The sequence below is a fragment of the Schistocerca cancellata genome, chromosome 4 (assembly GCF_023864275.1).
Source record: "Schistocerca cancellata isolate TAMUIC-IGC-003103 chromosome 4, iqSchCanc2.1, whole genome shotgun sequence".
Taxonomy (NCBI): Eukaryota; Metazoa; Arthropoda; class Insecta; order Orthoptera; family Acrididae; genus Schistocerca; species Schistocerca cancellata.
Window position 1 is genome coordinate 712076364 of NC_064629.1, and position 20874 is coordinate 712097237.

The window sequence follows — 20874 nt, forward strand, 5'->3', positions numbered from 1 at the left end:
CTTAAGACTGGTTTTCCATCTGAGCTCTTGATATTCATAAAAGTGGCTCTTTTTTCTTCAAAGGTCTCTTTAATTTCCCTGTAGGCAGTATCTATCTAACTACTAGTGATATATGCCTCTACATCCTAACATTTGTCCTCTAGCCATCCTTGCTTAGCCATTTTGCACTTAGTGTCGATCTCATTTGTGAGACGTATGCATTCCTTTTCGCCTGCTTCGTTCACTGCATTTTTATATTTTCTCCCTTCATCAGTTAAATTCAATATTTCTTCTGTTACCGAAGGATTTCTACTATCCCTCGTCATTTTACCTACTTGATCCTCTGCTGCCTTCACTATTTTATCTCTCAAAGCTACCCATTCTTCTTCTACTGTATTTCTGTCGCCTGTTCTTGTCAATCGTTCCCTAATGCTCTCTCTGAAACTCTCTACAACCTCTGGTTCTTTCATTTTATCCAGATCGCATCTCGTTAAATTCAAACTTTTTTGGAGTCTCTTCAATTTTAATAAACAGTTCATAAATAATAGATTGTGGTCAGAGTCCACATCTGCCCCTGAAAATGTGTTACGATTTAAAACCTGGTTTCTAAATCTCTGTCTTACCACTATATAATCTATCTGAAACTCTCCAGTGTCTCCAGGTCTCTACCACGTATACAACCTTCTTTCATGATTCTTAAACCAAGTGTTAGCTATGATTAAGTTATGCTCTCTGCAAAATTTTAACAGGCGACTTCCTCTTTCATTCGTTACCCCCATTCCCATATTCACGTACTACTTTCCCTTTTCTTCCTTTTCCTACTACTGAATGTAGTCCTCCATGACCATTAAATTTTGGTCTCCCTTCACTGTTTGAATAATTTCTTTTATCTCCTCATACATTTCTTCAATCTCTTCGTCATCTACGGAGCTACTTGTACAACTGTGGTAGGCGTGGGCTTCGTGTCTATCTTGGCTACAATAATTCGTTCACTATGCTGTTCGTAGTAGCTTACCAGTGCTCCTATTTTTTATTCATTATTAAACCTAGTCCTGCATTACCTCTATTTCATTTTGTATTTATAACACTGTATTCACTTGATCAAAAGTCTTGTTCCTTCTGCAACCGAACTTCAGTAATTCCGGCTATATATAACTTTAACCTATTCATTTCCCTTTTTAAATTTTCTAACCTACCTACCCGATTAAGGGATCTAACATTCGACGCTCCGATCTGTAAAACGCCAGTTATTTTTCTCCTGATATCGACGTCCTCCTGAGTAGTCTCTGTCTGGAGATCCGAATGAGGGACTATTTTACCTCCAGAATATTTTACCCAAGAGGACACCTCATCATTTAACCATACACAAAAGCTGCATGCACTGGGTAAAAATTACGGCTGTAGTTCCCCCTTGCATTCAGGCGTTCGCAGTACCAGCACATCAAGGCCATTTTTGTTAATGTTATAACGCCAGATCAGTCAATCATCCAGAGTGTTGCCCCTGCAACTACTGAAAAGGCTGCTGTCCCTCTTCACGAAACCACACGGTTGTCTGACCTCTCAACAGATACCCCTCCGTTGTGGTTGCACCTACGATACGGCTATCTGTATCGTGAGTCACGCAAGCCTTCCCACCAACGGCATTGTCCATGGTTCATGGGAGGGGGGACTAACATACTATAATGTCGAATCTCTAATTAGTAATGTGATTGTGTATGTAGTTTCCAACCAGGAAGTTTAAGTTAGCGCAGTTACAAAGTATGACCCTAGTTTAAGTAAGTTTCATCAGATCGCTTAATACTTTGAAACTGCATCAGTTGCACAACGTGCAACCAACTTAGCAAAAGTGATTCCTAGACCATATTATTCCCTAAAGCCAACTGACGACAGGGCAATACTATCAGCTGTGGAATTCCGCGGCACCACCATCCAAAGGTGCAAATAAACCGATTAGGAATGCAATGAGAATTTCCCTTTCAACGTTGGCCAAAGTAAAAATAAGACTTTATACAGGGTGTTACAAAAAGGTACCGCCAAACTTTGAGGAAACATTCCTCACACACAAATAAAGAAAAGATGTTATGTGGACATGCAAACGGAAACGCTTAATTTCCATGTTAGAGCTCATTTTAGTTTCGTCAGTAACGTGATCAAATTGTAAATTTTCACAATCAATGTAGTGGACTGACAAGACAGCCAGTCCACAGTGACGGGTAACCGAAAGGCACGCGTTTAATTCACGCAGGCTTGCTTAAGTCTGAAACAGGATACGTAATGAATGCTATAAAGAAAAGTACGTAGCTGCTGGAATACTTAACTTTAATCCATCATTTGTATACAGCATTCTTGATGATACAAGTGAGACTCTCTCTAGAAATGGTTAATGGCGCCTTGCTAGGTCGTAGCCATGGACTTATCTGAAGGCTATTCTAACTATCTCTCGGCAATTGAGAGAAAGGCTTCGTCAGTGTAGTCGCTAGCAACGTCGTCCGTACAACTGGGGCGGAGTGCTAGTACGTGTCTATAGACCTGCCGTGTGGTGGTGCTCGGTCTGCGATCACTGACAGTGGCGACACGCGGGTCCGACATGTACTAATGGACCGCGGCCGATTTAAAGCTACCACCTCGCAAGTGTGGTGTCTGGCGGTGACACCACAATCAACATGTGTGGGCTGACGAGAATCCGCACGCAATTGTGCAATCACGTCATCAACACAGATTTTCTGTGAACGTTTGGGCAGACATTGTTGGTGATGTCTTGATTGGGCCCCGTGTTCTTCCACCTACGCTCAATGGAGCACGTTATCATGATTTCATACGGGTCCGACATGTACTAATGGACCGCGGCCGATTTAAAGCTACCACCTCGCAAGTGTGGTGTCTGGCGGTGACACCACAATCAACATGTGCTGCTAGAACATGTGCCTTTAGAAGTACGACACAACATGTGGTTCATGCACGATGGAGCTCCTGCACATTTCAGTCGAAGTGTTCGTACGCTTCTCAGCAACAGATTCTGTGACAGATGGATTGGTAGAGGCGGACCAATTCCATGGTCTCCACGCACTATTGGGTGACGTCGTCTCACGGCCTTCTCTGCTGTTACATTCCAGGCCGACATGCCGATGCTTGATGTTACCTCAGGACATCATGTTTGGTGTTTGCACAGTCAGTCGTTCCAAATACCGTTGGAAAAAAGCGGGTGCGGAAGCACTGCCAAAAGGCAAACGCAAATATTTAAACAAGCCCAAATGAGTATGTACTGCACACACTTTATGAGTTTCTTCATCGAGCGGTATTTGAAGATAGGTGTCGCACAAATCAGTTTTTGAAAAGTAGCGACCAGCGCCTACTCTGTCCATGAGATCCTCTGGGCTTGGCAATTGATAAGCATCAATCACAGTTTGTGGGCTGGCTGTAGACTTAATGTCACAGAGGCGAATGCGACCTGCAGGTTTGGGGAGCAAAACCAATGGACTTGCCCAGTGACTAGCGTGTATGGGTGCAATAACTCCTCATCTTGCAATTCTTTAAGTTCAACTGCGACTTTGTCCTGTAATGCAATGGGAACAGTTCTGGCGCTGAAAAATTTAGGCTGAGCATTGTCTTCCAGAGTAATTTGTGCACCAAAATTGTTAGCCTTTCCTAAACCTTTAGAAGAGAGTTCCGGGAATTCTTTTAGCAAGCTAGCTACACTGTCTTTTGCATTCAGTGCAGACAGTGACAACACATGAGCCTGAATTTTAAAGCAAAACACATCAAAGGAATCAAGACCAAATATGTTCTCACAACCGCGTGATTGTAGCACTGTAAAAGACACTGCTCGCGAGCTATACATGGCAGGCGAAGTACATTTTCCGAGAACGGGAATGTCTTGTCCACTGTAAGCCGTCAGATGCGTGCTAGTTTTAGTCAGGCGTAAGAAACCTAACAGTTCATATGTGTGACGATTTAGTAATGTGACAGAGGCACCCGTGTCCAACTGAAATTTCATACGTTTCCAACAAAGGACCAATTGAACAAAACGTTTGTTGGACTGTGTAACACCGAAGAAATTGTTCGCTTGTTAGTTTCTCTAATGCCTGTTGCAGACTTTGAGTATACTGGATTAATGACATGGGCCCTGTGACTACATTTTTGTGAGTGGGTCGAATTCTTATGTTTCTTCCGTTGCTTCCGCCTGTTTAGCGAGCTGCTTACGCGGTGTGGAGAGGTGTTTACGCAGCACTGCAATTTGCATTTCCTCGTCATACCCTGCAAATCTGTTACCCACTCACGATAAGTTTGTTCTGACCGTTTTTCACAATTAAAGAATTGATACCCAGCTGCTACCACATTCACTCGTTGGTCGTAATACTTAGTTAGCCAATCTATAACCTGTTCATACGAAAGTTCACTCGAAGTGGCGTTAGGGAAAAGTTTGTTTAGGAGCCTAAACATTGCACTTCTTATCGTGGACAAGAACTATGGTAGTTTCACAGTACCTGGTACGTTGTGAGCAATTACGTGGGCTTCAAATTGTTGCAACCACTCGAGCCATTCCTCTTCTTGTTCGCGAAACTGGCGAAAAGGTGGTATAGCTGCAGGTATTGCTGAAGGAGATGCTTGTTCCGTCAGGTGCGCAGCGTTAGCCAGTAGTTGCTGCACCGTGTTGAGCACTGTAGATATTTGCTGAGTCTGGAAGTAAAACATCTGCATTACCTGTGTTGCATCTAACACTGGCGGCTGTGGCGCCTGAGCAGGAGTGGGATAGGTGGCGTGGTCATGTTGGAAGAGACAAATACAAGAAACAGACAAGGCAAGCAAGAAAAATAAGTACAAAGGCAAAGAAAATTTCTGCAGTGCCCACTTGGAAACTCTGATTAGCAAAAGAGACTGCTAAAGCAAGTAAACACCCCTTCAAAGAAGAGACAAGAGAGAATTAAGGCGCCAGCAGAACAAAATAGAAAATTTCATGGCCTCGAGGCACTAGGTTCTTCTTATGACCCATCGCCGACGTGGTGTCCTGCCCACTAGTCTACAATAGGGTGCTAGGAAGCTGTTTTCTCGGATAGTTGGACTACATACAAGCAAATCTTATTAATGGAGTGTGTTACACTAAATTGAATTGACAGTACTTAACTTTGCCTTTTACAACGAGGTGTCGCAAGCAATTGGCGACATGCAAATAATCAATGTTTTTCGATATATACAATTTCCATGCAAGCAGTTGATAAAGTCACGGCTAAATCGTTGGATCACAGCTCGTCTTCTAGTGTGGCTCTTCTAGTGCAGCCGAGGCTAGCTGGAGCGACCCTTATGTTCTCTTCGTATAGGGGCCGCACCTGTCGTCATGCGGTCCTAGTCAGCATACTATTGGCTGACATCGTCTCACAGCCTTCTCTGCTGTTACGGTCCAGTCCGACGCGCCGGCACTTGAACACAACGCATGGATGGCCAGTGATTGCTTAGTGTGGGGGCAGTAATTTGGCTGTGGAGTTCTGTAAAGGAAATTTTCTGCTGAAGATGCACTTGAGGGTCTTTGAGTCCATCCTTTAGCTTGTATAAGGGCACTGTGAAACGACAGGGTTGGGGCAGCTTGTGGGTCTGCACCACGGCTATTACTTTTGGTGAGGATTTCTGTTTGAAGCTCATAACGGGGTTGGGCGTTTGCTGATGTGCACTGTGTGTCAGCGAGCCGTTCGGATTTGTGGTTAACTTGAAGCAAACTTAAGCTGTGTCTGTGGACGCTAAACTCATATTTGTTTGGCAGCTGGCTGCGATCTGTTGAACAACGTTGTCCAGGTTTGACAGAGTTCTGCTTAAGGGGAGCCGGAGGTGCCTAAGCTGCCCATGTTAAAATCACTAAGTTTGAGGAACATTTATGAATAAACTACCAAATAGAAAAATTTGAATTTTTTTTACATATAGAGTGGTTTAGTATTGCAGTTATGACAGAGGTATTTTTGAGTATCTTTTCTAGTTTCCTTCCAATTATTTTTTTTATTAATGACCCATTTTTTTTTACAAATAATTGCTTTATAATTAAACTGAAATGAAACTACTGAACATATTGCCAAATGGCTGTGTTACAATGTACGTGTGACCACTAGGAGTGCTGTATAAAAATTTCATCTCTCTAGCTTGAGTGGATTTTGAGAAAATGTTCCTTATATTCGAAAAATTCTAATTTACGGGAAATGGCTAGCAAAGTTTCTCAATACATTCCTGCACTATAGGATGGATTATCAGGGTCTTCTTCTTCATCCTCCAAAAGCTTCCTCTTCTGTCTTCTTTTCTGGCCTGTTGTTCTATCATACTTCATATGCCTTTCTCTTCTTTCTGCTCCTCTTATCCTTTCTCTGTCAATATTTCTTAGTGCTTGTACAGTGTTCACCCCAGCTGTAAATCCTAATGCCTTCAGAACTTCACACTTCACACTGTTCCCTTGGTTATAGGTTGCTATTGCATCATAAATGCCAAAGTGCAGTGTTTTCATGCTTACAAACACCCTTTTAGGAATCACTTTCCAAATCAAATTGTTTATGCTCTCATTAGGATTCTGCCTCTTTCCGTGTAGACATTTGTGTAACAATTCTGGCTGTGCTAAGTCATGAAAAATTGGCCTTATTGCATTTATCACAGCTGCTGGGAAACCATGTTTGTGATAATAGTCCTTTTTTGCATTATATTTGCACCAGGAATCTTTTGGGCACAGGCTGTGTTGAGGGTATTCATTGGAAGAGGCAGTATGAAGGAACAATGCCCACACTGCTTTTCGCATGTCACTAACATTACTAGTATTTTGCCTTACAGCATACCCATAGTGTCTCTGTAGACGTTCAATCACCTCATCAGTAAGCCTGCCTCTCCCTCCTATTGTCTTTCCATCACTGAGCTTACTTGAACCCAAAGTTTGTTTGAGCCTTCGAAGCCGTGCACCCATACGCTATTGCACATGCCCAGTGCATTCCAACTTTTCAACTACAAATTCATTTCCATATGGCTTCAGTTCCTCTATAGTCTTGAAACCTTTGGAGTCACCATCCCCAAGGTAGTATTTGCTAGAAGATGTCACAGGGCTGTGGCCGGCCATGTGTTGCTTAGCAGAAGAACGCACTGTTTCAGTAATTGTAGTATCGTAACTTGGTATTAGTGTTAATTTTCTTTTCCCTACGTTCTTCCTCTTCTTATATACACGGTTACTAAAACGTGGCATCGTAACCGGAACAACGCTTTACACAAGAAGTATAATACTACCAACAACAGGCGCAACACTGAACTAATTCGAAACGGTAACCAGCAGAGAGACGATGTTCCGCGCTCTTAGCGCTTCATTTGTCACAGAAAACAATGTAACCAACCCTTGCACACTCGCTGTATACGTAACATAAGGCGCTGTATGCGTAACAGGCCGAGAAAATCCCAAGCAGTTCGCCAGGAAGTCACGAGAGGGTGTTAGATGCATTCAGCGGCCGCCCATTTCCTCTGCAGGCGTGGGGGAAAATGGTAATAACTCCACTTCTAGGGCGAGTAGAACAATAATTCAAAGTTTACATTAAAGAGGAATGTTCCAATTAATTTTCGGTAGCAAAAAAAAAAGTCGTAATTTTTTGGATTTGACCACCTCCGGCTCCCCTTAATAGTACTTAAGAATTCTGAAAGATCTATTTAAAGTTTTGCTGAAAGTTATCTTATCTTCAATTGCTACATTACAGAGACCGATTGGCTGTGGGTGTATAATTGGAGTTTTGGTGTGTTGCAGTTGCCAGAACTGTTCACGTCTTTATCGCCATCAAGCTCTGACAATCCACTCCTTTTCACGTTCGTCAGACATCAGAAAAAACACCTTTTGAGTGCGTAAGCGTCAGTAGAATACATGATTGAGGTTAGGAGTGGACACCTATTCTATGACAGAGCACATCGGTGTTTAGCTGTAAAATTGGTTTAATTTCTATTTTGGTGTTAAAGAAGCACACGAGTTTACATGGATTGTGACATAACAATTTCAGGACAGTTGTCAATATAACGCATTACGTCCTGTTCAGCTGAAATGACACTGAACACAACAATATAAAATTTAAATAGAAGTTGCTCTACAAGATTTTTCTTACTTTTAGACAGTAAAGTTGGCCAATATTATCACAAATCATCCGATTGCAGTTCTAAGGTCGGTACTATTTAGGATGACAATGAACTCTATGGAGGGTGGTTAGTTTTTGTAACAAGATGAGCAAAAGATTACTCAAGGTTGCTTGGGTTCACAGTGGACACAAGCTGGTGATCTAACAGTTTTACACCTCTGCGAGCGGTATTTACCTTTAGCTGAGACGTGCTGCTGGCTGCATGGATGCCCTCGCCCTCTGAAAATCCTATAAAGCGCAAATCAAAATCTTTACTGATAGTATCAGTAGAAACTGCCCTATGTGTTTCGTTAGGCGAGAAAACATGCACTCGTCCCTAGTCTGGAAAATATGGCTATATACACGTGCATAGATGGAGCAGCATGTATGCTTCAATGCCCTCACAGTTCTCGCAAGAACAGTTAACTACGTGGCTGTTTCGTTTCTCCGCTATCGAAGCTCAACGACTCTTCAACTAATTTCTTGGCGAATGTCAGCCAAAGTGAACGCAGTGTTCACCCAAAATTCCTCTTTTGGCGTCGTACAGAGCGTGATGCGCCCTGTTTTACACTTGCCGCTGGTTCAGAGGAGAGTCCCTGAAGTTTTCGGTGTTGTGTCTTTTGTAGCAAACTGTCCCCCACCTGTGTTCTTTCGTGCTTCACATCACAGTTTTTTCAGACCATTAGGAATGTTCCTTTCATCTTGTAGAAACTACCCCTGCCAATCGCAAAGGGCCTTACCTTTAAACTGCGTCTCAACATCGCCCCTTTTTCTCCTTCCGAGCTTATTTCAGCCAACCTTATCTCGGTTCACGCAGCTCCCCCCGTCGGAGGTTCGAGTCCTCCCTTCTCCCTTAGGCATGAGTGTGTGTGTTGTCTTTAGTGTAAGTTAGTTTAAGTTAGATTAAGTAGTGTCTAAGCCTAGGGAGTGATGACCTTAGCAGTATGGTCCCATAGTAACTTACCATCAAATTTCAGGCAATCGGATATTTTATGCCCGCTCCTGACTCCTAAAAGCTACACACCTACATCCTGAGCCTACCACGGGCCTTTCACATGATCAACTGCATCGCTCGTCTGTTTGTATCCATGTGTAAATTCCCCAACGCAGTTTTCTAAAGAATTTCTCTGTTGCAAGCAGCGCTGGGCCACTACCTGCTCCCCTCGATGTATCGCCCAGCGTGTTCGTTGTCCCTCTCGCCGCAGGTCACCAACCTCCTGTTAGAAGCCTTTTGTTGTATGCGGGCCGTGATAACGCAACTCGCGTGTGCCCCCAAACTAAAACGTTTCTTCCAAGAGATTTTTTCACCTTTTGTTCATTGACCTACAGGATTTGGGTTCGGTGTGTTAATACCATCGAATCGAGTGTCATCCCTTTGGATTACATAATGTACATTTTGATAGGCAAAACTGCTCACTATCGCCAAAGTATGTCAGGTGACTTATACATCTACTTGTTATAACGTATAAATCTCATATAAGGTGCGAAATTGACAGTCATTCAAGCTGAAAGCTGTTGTACGTTTGAACTGAGACACGACGATTGATGTACTGGCGAGAAGCAGCGTGCATCCCATCTTGTATAGGCTGACTCTGTCTTAGATTGTTTTCTTTTTAAAAGTTATTCAAATCAAACAACTTGGATGTACTAAAAGATGTATCTAACCTTGCCAGATTTTAAGTCATTAGGTGTTCAGTTTGTTAAGCCACTATTGAATTTTTGGAAAATATTTGTCCCACCCATAAGCAAATAATGCTTATTAAGGCTGAGCCTATAGTTATTTGAGGCAACGGCCTTGCCGCAGTGGATACACCGGTTCCCGTCAGATCACCGAAGTTAAGCGATGTCGGGCGTGGCCGGCACTTGGATGGGTGACCATCCTGTCCGCCATGCGCTGTTGCCATTTTTCGGGGTGCACTCAGCCTCGTGATGCCAATTGAGGAGCTACTCGACCGAATAGTAGCGGCTCCGGTCAAAGAAAACCATCGTAACGACCGGGAGAGTGGTGTGCTGACCACACGCCCCTCCTATCCGCATCCTCAGCTGAGGATGACACGGCGGTCGGATGGTCCCGATGGGCCACTTGTGGCCTGATGACGGTGTGCTGCTGCTATAGTTATTTGACCAATAGGCTATAGGATTTGTGCTTAAGTAATGTGAATAAGAGAATACCACAACTCTTGACGGGCTATGGGATAATGCAACCCAACTGCAAGCTTTAAGTGATGGCTTGCTTGTGCAAGATGGTTTGGATGACGGATTGAATCTTACGTCTCAGCACAGCCACGTGCGAAGCAGTGGTGATGAAGTGGTGTGGGCTTAGTTCAGTAAGTTTCTTAATCCAGTAGCTAGACTACTAAATGGCACAGACTCGTTGTCAGTTAAGTCGAGGTAGGTAGTGATTATCGGTTAAGTTAAAATGACAAATTGATATTCTTCGTAGCTCCCATTTGCTAGCACATCATATTATTTATCCTATGACAAAAGGTAGACATTGAGAAAGCCACTTTCTCAATGTAACTACTCTGTCGGTTAGATTATATTCGTATTTTAGGTCATGATCTCCGTGTTCCCCAACACTAAGTTTGGTATGTGTGGTTTATGACTTTTTTATATGAGGAAATTGTGAGAAGAATGTTCTTATAACTGCACATGTAGTCTGCAGAGAACTTTTAGCTGAGGGGCTGTAGTGCAGGCGACGGAGGACAGAGAGAAAGATGGATTGCGGGCCATAAATCTTGTGTCCAGTAATCTGGCTGTGCGAGTGATTCGGGAAAGCAGCGCTCTGTTAATTGTACCTGCAGAGGGATCTAGGGCCGTGGCACGCCACTCTTGCCACTTAGGGCCCCGGTTCGCAAAACGTTTTGCAAAACATGGCAACAGTCTCTTCTGAAGGCGGAAAGATAGCGGAAAATGGTTTTCGGAAGCCATTTAAGATAGACTGCTGTAATATGAAGTTTTGTGCAAATGGTGGGACGCTCATAAAACAAAAAGCATTCTCATTTTATAAGCTGGGACGATATTATCAGAGCGTCTGGTGCACGTGTTTATTGGAGGCAAGACTGTAACTTCCCTGATGCCAGGAAGTCGCCACGCTCTTTTAGCGATCGAAAAAAAAACATATATTTCACAGACACGACTGTTTAGGAAGCTTAGCAGCCTTCTTTCAGAAACTGGAAATGGTCAGCGTGGAAAGATTAGATCTCTTCTTAAATGATAGAATGTGGTCCCATCTAGGTAGACATTTTTTGCCGAAACATGGCCATGCTTATCGTGAGAACGACGCCTCCCTAGTCTAAAATCTTCTTTTTTTCAGACGAGAGGGATTTTGAGTCGCTGATTGACTCCCCTCAGGATATGCACAGTAGAGGCTTGCTCCCACAGCGTAGGAACCCCAGTGCTGTGTTTGAATTGGCTATCAGGCCAGCATAACAGTCAAGAGGGAAGATTCAATGAGTGGAGGATAGTTCAGTTGGTTTGTACAACGTGGACGCCAGTTTTTTCTGCTAATTCGGCTCCTGTACGAGGCTTGGTGGAACGTCACTGTGATGATTTGCCTTCTTCGTCTTCTGGCCCTCTCCTGGTGGAGAACTTCAGGTCTTTTCCTAGTGAATGAGACTTGTGGTATGCAGCTTGTGGTGGGCTAAGAGTCAGTGCCTGTTTCCAGCTGTACCGACAGTGGAACTGCATATCATTTTGGACATATCGTGTGTCACGAGAGTAAACTTACTCGTCCTGAGTCGGCCTTCTGACGTTTGACAATTCCAGCAAGCGCTACCATGCCTGTGAGTCAAATTGGTTGGCCAGACCAGCGAACAGGTGCACCTCACACTGAAATCTGCCGTAATTTCACTGCTCTGATAAGGAAACTTCCCGCATTCTCATAGTCAAAACGCCAGTCCACGTAGTTTGCAAGTTTTCGTGGACGAGTGAGAACTTTACAGCTGCCGCCACGCTCTGCCCCTAGCCCACAGCATGCCGTTTTGCTGCCGCCTGAATCGGAGTGAAAGGGTAAGGTACAGCTGCACCGGCGTAGGGTTGTTTAATGATATTCACAGCTCCCTGTTCTCCGTGAACTATAGTTTGTGGTTCGAATTATATATTAATATCTTCAGTTGCTGACGGGGGTTGGTAGATATCAACGGGGACAGGTGAAAATGTGTGCCCCGACCGGGTCTCGAACCCGGGATCTCCTGCTTAAATGGCAGACGCTCTATCCATCTGAGCCACCGAGGGCACAGAGGACAGTGCGACTGCAGGGACTATCTCGCGCACGCCTCCCGTGAGACCCACATTCTCATCTTATATGTCCACACACATTCTACCCAACACACTCATCTACATCTACATCTACATCTACATCCATACTCCGCAAGCCACCTGACGGTGTGTGGCGGAGGGTACCTTCAGTACCTCTGTCGGTTCTCCCTTCTATTCCAGTCTCGTATTGTTCGTGGAAAGAAGGATTGTCGGTATGCCTCTGTGTGGGCTCTAATCTCTCTGATTTTATCCTCATGGTCTCTTCGCGAGATGTACGTAGGAGGGAGCAATATACTGCTTGTCTCTTCGGTGAAGGTATGTTCTCGAAACTTTGACAAAAGCCCGTACCGAGCTACTGAGCGTCTCTCCTGCAGAGTCTTCCACTGGAGTTTATCTATCATCTCCGTAACGCTTTCGCGATTACTAAATGATCCTGTAACGAAGCGCGCTGCTCTCCGTTGGATCTTCTCTATGTCTTGTATCAACCCTATCTGGTACGGATCCCACACTGCTGAGCAGTATTCAAGCAGTGGGCGAACAAGCGTACTGTAACCTACTTCCTTTGTTTTCGGATTGCATTTCCTTAGGATTCTTCCAATGAATCTCAGTCTGGCATCTGCTTTACCGACAATCAACATTATATGATCATTCCATTTTAAATCACTCCTAATGCGTACTCCCAGATAATTTATGGTATTAACTGCTTCCAGTTGCTGACCTGCTATATTGTAGCTAAATGATAAAGGATCTATCTTTCTGTGTATTCGCAGCACATTACACTTGTCTACATTGAGATTCAGTTGCCATTCCCTGCACCATGCGTCAATTCGCTGCAGATCCTCCTGCATTTCAGTACAATTTTCCATTGTTACAACCTCTCGATACACCACAGCATCATCTGCAAAAAGCCTCAGTGAACTTCCGATGTCATCCACCAGGTCATTTATGTATATTGTGAACAGCAACGGTCCTATGACACTCCCCTGCGGCACACCTGAAATTACTCTTACTTCGGAAGACTTCTCTCCATTGAGAATAACATGCTGCGTCCTGTTATCTAGGAACTCCTCAATCCAATCACACAATTGGTCTGATAGCCCATATGCTCTTACTTTGTTCAATAAACGACTGTGGGGAACTGTATCGAACGCCTTGCGGAAGTCAAGAAACACGGCATCTACCTGTGAACCCGTGTCTATGGCCCTCTGAGTCTCGTGGACGAATAGCGCGAGCTGGGTTTCACATGACCGTCTTTTTCGAAACCCATGCTGATTCCTACAGAGTAGATTTCTAGTCTCCAGAAAACTCATTATACTCGAACACAATACGTGTTCCAAAATTCTACAACTGATCGACGTTAGAGATATAGGTCTATAGTTCTGCACATCTGTTCGACGTCCCTTCTTGAAAACGGGGATGACCTGTGCCCTTTTCCAATCTTTTGGAACGCTACGCTCTTCTGGAGACCTACGGTACACCGCTGCAAGAAGGGGGGCAAGTTCCTTCGCGTACTCTGTGTAAAATTACTCGTGGAAAACATTCTTACCAAGTCCCGTAAGAGTTCGCGGGTAATATGTGTGCATTCGCATAGAAGAAGAACGTCATGGCCGGTATTGCCAGAACTATATACTTATATGGATACGGTTTCTGTTCTTTCGGAAAGAACAGACACCATATCCATATAAATATATAGTTTGTGGTGTACCTGATCGTGGTTCCTTCCATTTGAATAGAATTTAGCGCCACAATGGAGTCATGTAAACACAGTCCGATTGCGTTGCAAAAGGGACTAATTCAGGTGAGGAATTGTATAGTTTCCACCCCAAAGAATGCTTTGCCAATCAAGCACCATTCCTTTCCTGATTTATGTTTATCATTTTATGTAAGAGTTATCGGCTTGATTGTAGTTATAAAAGGATGAATAAAAACTTTTCATTATTTTTATAAACTTAAATACGCCAGTGTCCTCATTCATACTCCCTCAGCCATTCACTGTTTTTATTTTATTGTGGTAATACATGGATACACCAGCAACTCAGTGTGCAGTCATACTAAATTAGTTAATTAAATGATTAATTAGAGTTCTGAAAGTGACTGCAGACTAAAGCAACAAAAGTTCCATGAGCAAAGTCACTAATTTCATATATAAAAATTAAGGGTGTAGCTCACGATTTTAAGATTGTTGAGAAGATAATACTTTTCTATATGTAAAGATAACAACATTTAGCATCACTTGGACATATACTTATGATAAAGCAGGCGACGTCTTGTCGTGGTTTGGTGATTCGGACCATTAGTGAGCAACGTTCAATACAGAGCTTGAGTAAAATAATTATTTCTGGAAACTTGTCAAACATAAATACAAATAAGTTGAGGCAGCATTACTTTAGGGTGCAACCTTGAAATGAGAATTTTGCATTCGTAACGCAAGGTTTGATCTTTGTTTAGAATGTACTGGAGTGGAAAGGATTAATAGTTTGGAAGGAATGTGCCCTGAGGACCGTTGGAAGCTGGTTTCCACCGGTAAGCCGAAGGATTTCAAGGAACTACATGAATTAGTCACAACTATGAAAGGTTCCCAGTTGCTTAATGAAAAATGAGTGGTGCATGATTGTGAAGGAGGCACGGGTTCTGCTAGGAAGAAGCAAAGGTGCAGCAGTCAGGGGTTTGTTTGATCAGAGAATTGTTTCTGCTGCAACCAGGCGGGGCACTTTCTGAGAAACTCCGGAACCCGTCCCTACCCCGCCGGTAAGAGTAGCTGACGATGTTGGCAGAGGGGAGCGGAAGCGGGCCACTAAAGGTTGTAATAAGGTAAGGGGTGTAAAGAGTGCTCTTCCCTTCATTTGCGCCGCCATTAACCGGGAATGGGTGTGCAGCTTATTAGATTCTGAGAGTAACTTTTCTCTAAGTTACCAGTGGTACCAACGGCATAAACATTTTTAAGTTTCTACATCTACAGCCGGTGGAAAAGTAGTGCCGCGCTGTTAATGCAGAGAATCTATCATTGGTGGGGAAGGTACGAGTTACACTAAGGGTTCATTTAACTTGACAACTGAAATTTCTAGCAGCTAGGTATCTTTCGACGAACTTAATTTTTGGGGTGCGATTTTATAACTGTCACAGTGAGTGTGGATTACGCGGGAAAATTATTCTTAAGTTCCACCCTGAAGTTAAATATGATTTGTGTGAACACAGTTCAGGTTAGCATGTTAATGCGGTTGTTGGATATGAGAAACAATTTCCGTTAGATCATCTGGGAGCCGTCGAGGCACAATACATTTTGAATTTGTGTTTCCTGATGTATTGACAGAGCAGTTGGGGATTACTAATAACATATAGTATGATATTCAGCTGACGTATCAGGTTCCAGTGCGGCAATCGCGTTACCGGCTATACCCGCCCAAGGCGCGTCAGCTAGAAAAGATTACTGAGTTGGAGGCTGGCCTGGTTAAACCCTCCACGGCCGGCCGGAGTGGCCGTGCGGTTCTAGGCGCTACAGTCTGGATCCGAGCGACCGCTACGGTCGCAGGTTCGAATCCTGCCTCGGGCATGGATGTGTGTGCTGTCCTTAGGTTAGTTAGGTTTAATTATTTCTAAGTTCTAGGCGACTAATGACCTCAGATGTTATGTCCCATAGTGCTCAGAGCCATGTGAACCATTTGAAACCCTCCACGTCGCCGTATGCGGCACAAATTTTCCTGGCTCCTAACAGGGAGGTGAGGGTTAACGACTCTTAGTTGATGATCAAGCATTAAATCGTGAGGTTGTTAGATTCAGTACCCTTACCGTACCTCCATAGTTGTTTTCCATGGTTTCGTGGAGCTTGTTGCTTTCCTATATTCGGCTTTAATCAGGCGTACTATCAGATGTCTTTATCAGAAAGATCTAAACCTATTATGGCTTTCGGCATCGACTGGAACCTGTGTGAGTCTAAGGCTTCTATTGTTGACCAGTCTGGTGTGGCAGTTGAAGATAGCAAAACGAAAGCCGAGGTTTTAAATTCCACGTTCAAGAAATCGTTCACACATGAGAATCGTACAAACATACCATCACTTAACCATCGGACAGATTCCCGTGTGGACGACATAGTAATAAGCATCCCTGGTGTAGAGAAAAACTGGAAGATTTGAAAGCAAACAATCACCAGGTCCGGATGGAATCCCAATTTGGTTTTAAAAAGAATACTCTATGGCGTAAGCCGCTTACCTAGCCTGCATTTATCGTAAATCTCTCGCCCAGCACAAAGTTCCAAGGGACTGGAGAAAAGCGCAGGTGACTCCAGTACATAAGAAGGGTAGAAGAAAGGCCCTACAAAATTATAAACCATTTTGCTTAACTTCGGTTTGCTGCAGAATCGTTAAGCTTATTCTCAGTTCGAATGTAATAAAATTTCTTCAGACTGAGAAGCTTCTGTCCACGAATCAGCATGGTTTTAGAAAGCATGGCTCGTGCGAAACTCAGCTTTCCCTCTTCTCACGTGACACATTGCGAACTACGGATGAATGGCAACAGGCAGATTCCATATATCTCGATTTCTGAAAGGCATTTGACAAGCGCCACATTGCAGACTGTTAACGAATGTTATGGAGTACGTTCAGATATGTGAGTGGCTCGAAGATTTCTTAAGTATAGCACTCAATAAGATGTCCTCGATGGCGAGTGTTCATCAAACACAAGGGTGTCGTCAAGAGTGCTCCAGGGAAGTGTTGTAGGAGCGCTGTTGTTCTTTATATACGTAGATGATTTGGCGGATAGGATGGGCAGCTACCCGCGGTTGTTTGCCGATGGTGGTTCAAAATGGCTCTGAGCACTATGGGACTTAACATCTATGGTCATCAGTCCCCTAGAACTTAGAACTACGTAAACCTAACTAACCTAAGGACATCACACAACACCCAGTCATCACGAGACAGAGAAAATCCCTGACCCCGCCGGGAATCGAATTCGGGAACCCGGGCGTGGGAAGCGAGAACGCTACCGCACGACCACGAGCTGCGGACTCCGATGGTGGTACTGTGTACGGTAAGGTCTCGAAGTTGAGTGACTGTAGGAAGATACAAGACAATGTAAACAAAATTTCTAGTTGTGTGATGAATGGCAGCTAGCTTTACATGTGCAAAAATGTAAGTTAATGAGGATGAGTAGAAAGAACAAACCTCTAAGGTCCGGATAGTGTATTACTAGTGTCTTGCTTGACATAGTCAAGTTGTTTAAGTATCTGGGCGTAACGTTGCAAAGCGATATCAAATGGAACGAGCATGTGAGAACTGTGTTAGGGAAGGCGAATGGTCGATTTCAGTTTATTCGGAGCATTTTGTGGAAATGTGGTTCACCTGTAAAGGAGACCTAGTAAGATGGTGCCATCTATTCTTGAGTACTGCTAAAGTGTTCGAGTTCTTTACCAGGTCAGATTGAAGGAAGCCATCGAAACAATTCAGAGGCTGGCTGCTAGATTTGTTACCGGTAAGTTCGAACAACACGCAAGTGTTACGGAGATGCTTAGGGAACTCAAATGAGAATCCCTGGAGGGAAGGTGACATCCTTTTCAAGAAAAACTATCGGGAAAATTTAGAGAACCGGTATTTGAAGCTGACTGCCGAACGACTCTATTGCCGCCGACATACATTGCGCGCAATTACCACTAATAAAAGATACGAGAAATTAGATCTCAGACGGAGGAATGTAGACTGTCGTTTTTCCTTAGCTCTAACGGCGTGTCAACAGAAAAGGAAGTGACTAGTGGTGGTACAGGGTACCCTCCGCCACGCACCGTACTGTGGCTTGCGAAGTATCTATGTAGACGCAGATGTAGTTTGAGTTCCATTTCTGTCTTACTTGTTAGATCTCAGTTTTGGAGGATTAAAGTTTCAGTTTGTGTACACTTACTGTATATGGACGATCTCGTTGTGTACAGTAAAACCTTTTCGGAACATCTCGATTACATGAGACAAGTATTGTAGATTTTTTGCTAAGTATTGCAGTATTTGAAAGGCGTTGGTCTGTGAATCCCACTAAAATCAATCTAGCGCATTCCGTAATCTTCCTCGGGGCACTCGATTTCGGCTCGGCGTGTGAAGATCGACCAGGAAAAAACTAAGGCTAATAGAGACTACAAATCGCCCAAGGATAATAGGGGAGTCGCACGTTTCGTAGGAATGTTAATTTTTGGGGGGAAATTCGTTCTGAATTTCGCTGAGTTGGCCAGCACCTCTAAATTAACTCCACAGGAAAGCCCAGATCTTTAACTGGACGGACACAGAGCAGACGGCGTTTGATGCCCTGAAGGAGACTTTTAACACTGCAGTTCTAGGGATTCCGGATTTCCACAAGTACTCGTAGTTTGTCCTCCAGCCTGACGCTTCCAATTTTGGAATAGCGGCGGTACTGTTACAAGAACACGACTGAGGGCGTCAGCCCATTGCTTACGCCTCTAAGTGTTTGACAATTATGAACTCGAAGCCCTTGCGGTATTTTGGTTCAAAATGGCTCTGAGCACTATAGAACTTATCTGCTGAGGTCTGAGGTCATCAGTCCCCCAGAACTTAGAACTACTTAAACCTAACTAACCTAAGGACATCACACACATCTATGCCCGAGACAGGATTCGAACCTGCGACCGTAGCGGTCGCGCGGTTCCAGACCATAGCGCCTATGGATGTGTGTGATGTCCTTAGGTTAGTTAGGTTTAATTAGTTCTAAGTTCTAGGCGACTGATGACCTCAGAAGTTAAGTCGCATAGTGCTCAGAGCCATTTGAACAATTTGTAGCGTCTAGAACCGCTCGGCCACCCCGGCCGGCTGCGGTATTTTACGGCTCGGAAAAGTTTCGTTTTGACCTTGAGCATTAAATTTTAAAGTAAAAGCTCACAACCAAGGTCTGAGTTGAGCTCTTCAGAGGCCACGGAAAACTGGCCGAATTGCCCGCTGGGCCATGAACATCTCCGCATTCCAGTTTTGTCACACATTAAAGGATCAGGCAGCGCAGTAGCGGGTACGTTGTCCCGGATGTTCGAAGTTGAGAACTGAGCCCGAAGTTTAGGAGAATCATGAGGAGGCCTTCGTGGATGCCATTGTCTTGAGAGGTCCCTGATCTTCGAATATTTGCCTCAGAAGCAGGAAGAGGACGAACGCTGGGTGAAAATCAGGAGACGGATAAGGTAAGTCGCTAAGCGGATGCCATTTAAGTAAAATGGTATATGTTACTATACCCGTAATGATGGAATTCCAAACATTTGTCTCCCCAAGCAGTTGCTGCCAGCTGTTTTTCATTATTTTCACAGGTCCTTATGTGGAGGGCACCTGAGGAAGTATAAAACTACTGAGAAGGTCAAAGAACACGTAACACGGCCGACTTTGTTTTCGGATATTAGGAAGTTGGCCGCCAAGTGTGTGGACTGTGAGAATGCTAATCCAAACCCAAACATCCGTAAGGGTTTACGCAATTCGAGTCGAGAGTGTGGTCATATGGACAAATAATTTATAGATTTACGACCATTGCCCCATACCCGAAGAGGAATAGATATGTATTAGTGGTCGTGGACGCCTTTAGTTTTTTTGTCTGGCTGTTCCATGTCCGGGGAATAACCACAGAGGCGACTCTTCAGTGTCTTGGAGAGGCTGTCTCTCGCTCTGAGTCGCCCAGGGTGCTGATGAGCGATAATGCTCAGACCTGCGTTCACAGGTTTTGTTTCAGTAACGGCGTATCCTTTCTCACTACTTTCCCGTATTATACGCACTCTTCCTTTGCTGAAAGAATATCGAAATTTGAAGTCGGCGTTAATTAACACGATGATTTTCAATGTATCTTGATAAGTCCTTGGGTTGCCTGAACTTTGCATTCAACTCGCCAGTCCACGAAGCGCATGAGGCCACTCCAGCTAAACTTACGTTAACATATCCGTTTAACTCGCCTGTCGCTAACTTATGGAAGAATAATGATTCGCTTCCCGGGAAAACGGACACAGAGTTGGTCAAAAGGAACTGGGCTAGGGAATTTAAGAACATTCGGAATGCTCATCGCTGGGAGACTGCGAGATACAATTGGGGAAGGCAGCTTTTCTCGCTGAAGGTATAAGGTGTTTTTTCCCATAGTGTAACGAAACAGTAAATTCCTCCACGGATGGTTTACGCAGTTACAGCCACCTCAATTTCTCAGAGCGACACTACCTGTTTCCCTCGCAACAACTGTGGGAATGTGGCCGCTGTCTGTCAGACGCCCAAGGTGTACGCCACAGCGTGGCACAAAACTGCATAGCACCACGTCCGTACTATGTGCTAATGCTAGAACTCATTCAAACTGATGATCTCACTGGTCAGCAACAATGCGAATGTGGATCTTCAAGTGGATACCAAGATAATCTGTACCGCTAATTATTGTTCAAACATACCGGCGTATAGGCTCACAGTCTTTGAAGGTCACTAAACGTCCTAAGATAACATACAGTAATCATAACTACGTAGGCTTCAGCGGCCGGTGTCAAGATGATTAAAACTTTTCTGGGTATTATATCGCTTTACTGCATAAAATGCTGTAG

The 20874-nt window shown here is 44.0% G+C and overlaps 1 non-coding gene and 1 pseudogene across 1 annotated transcript; one reads left to right on the top strand and one right to left on the bottom strand.

Moving 5' to 3' along the window:
- The first annotated feature begins 9866 nt into the window (after positions 1 to 9866).
- On the top strand, positions 9867 to 9984 carry LOC126186148 (5S ribosomal RNA; annotated as a pseudogene).
- A 2259-nt stretch (positions 9985 to 12243) lies between these two features.
- Positions 12244 to 12318, bottom strand: Trnak-uuu (transfer RNA lysine (anticodon UUU)). The gene has a single exon. It is a non-coding gene; the product is annotated as a tRNA-Lys (tRNA).
- Between the last annotated feature and the right edge of the window lie 8556 nt (positions 12319 to 20874).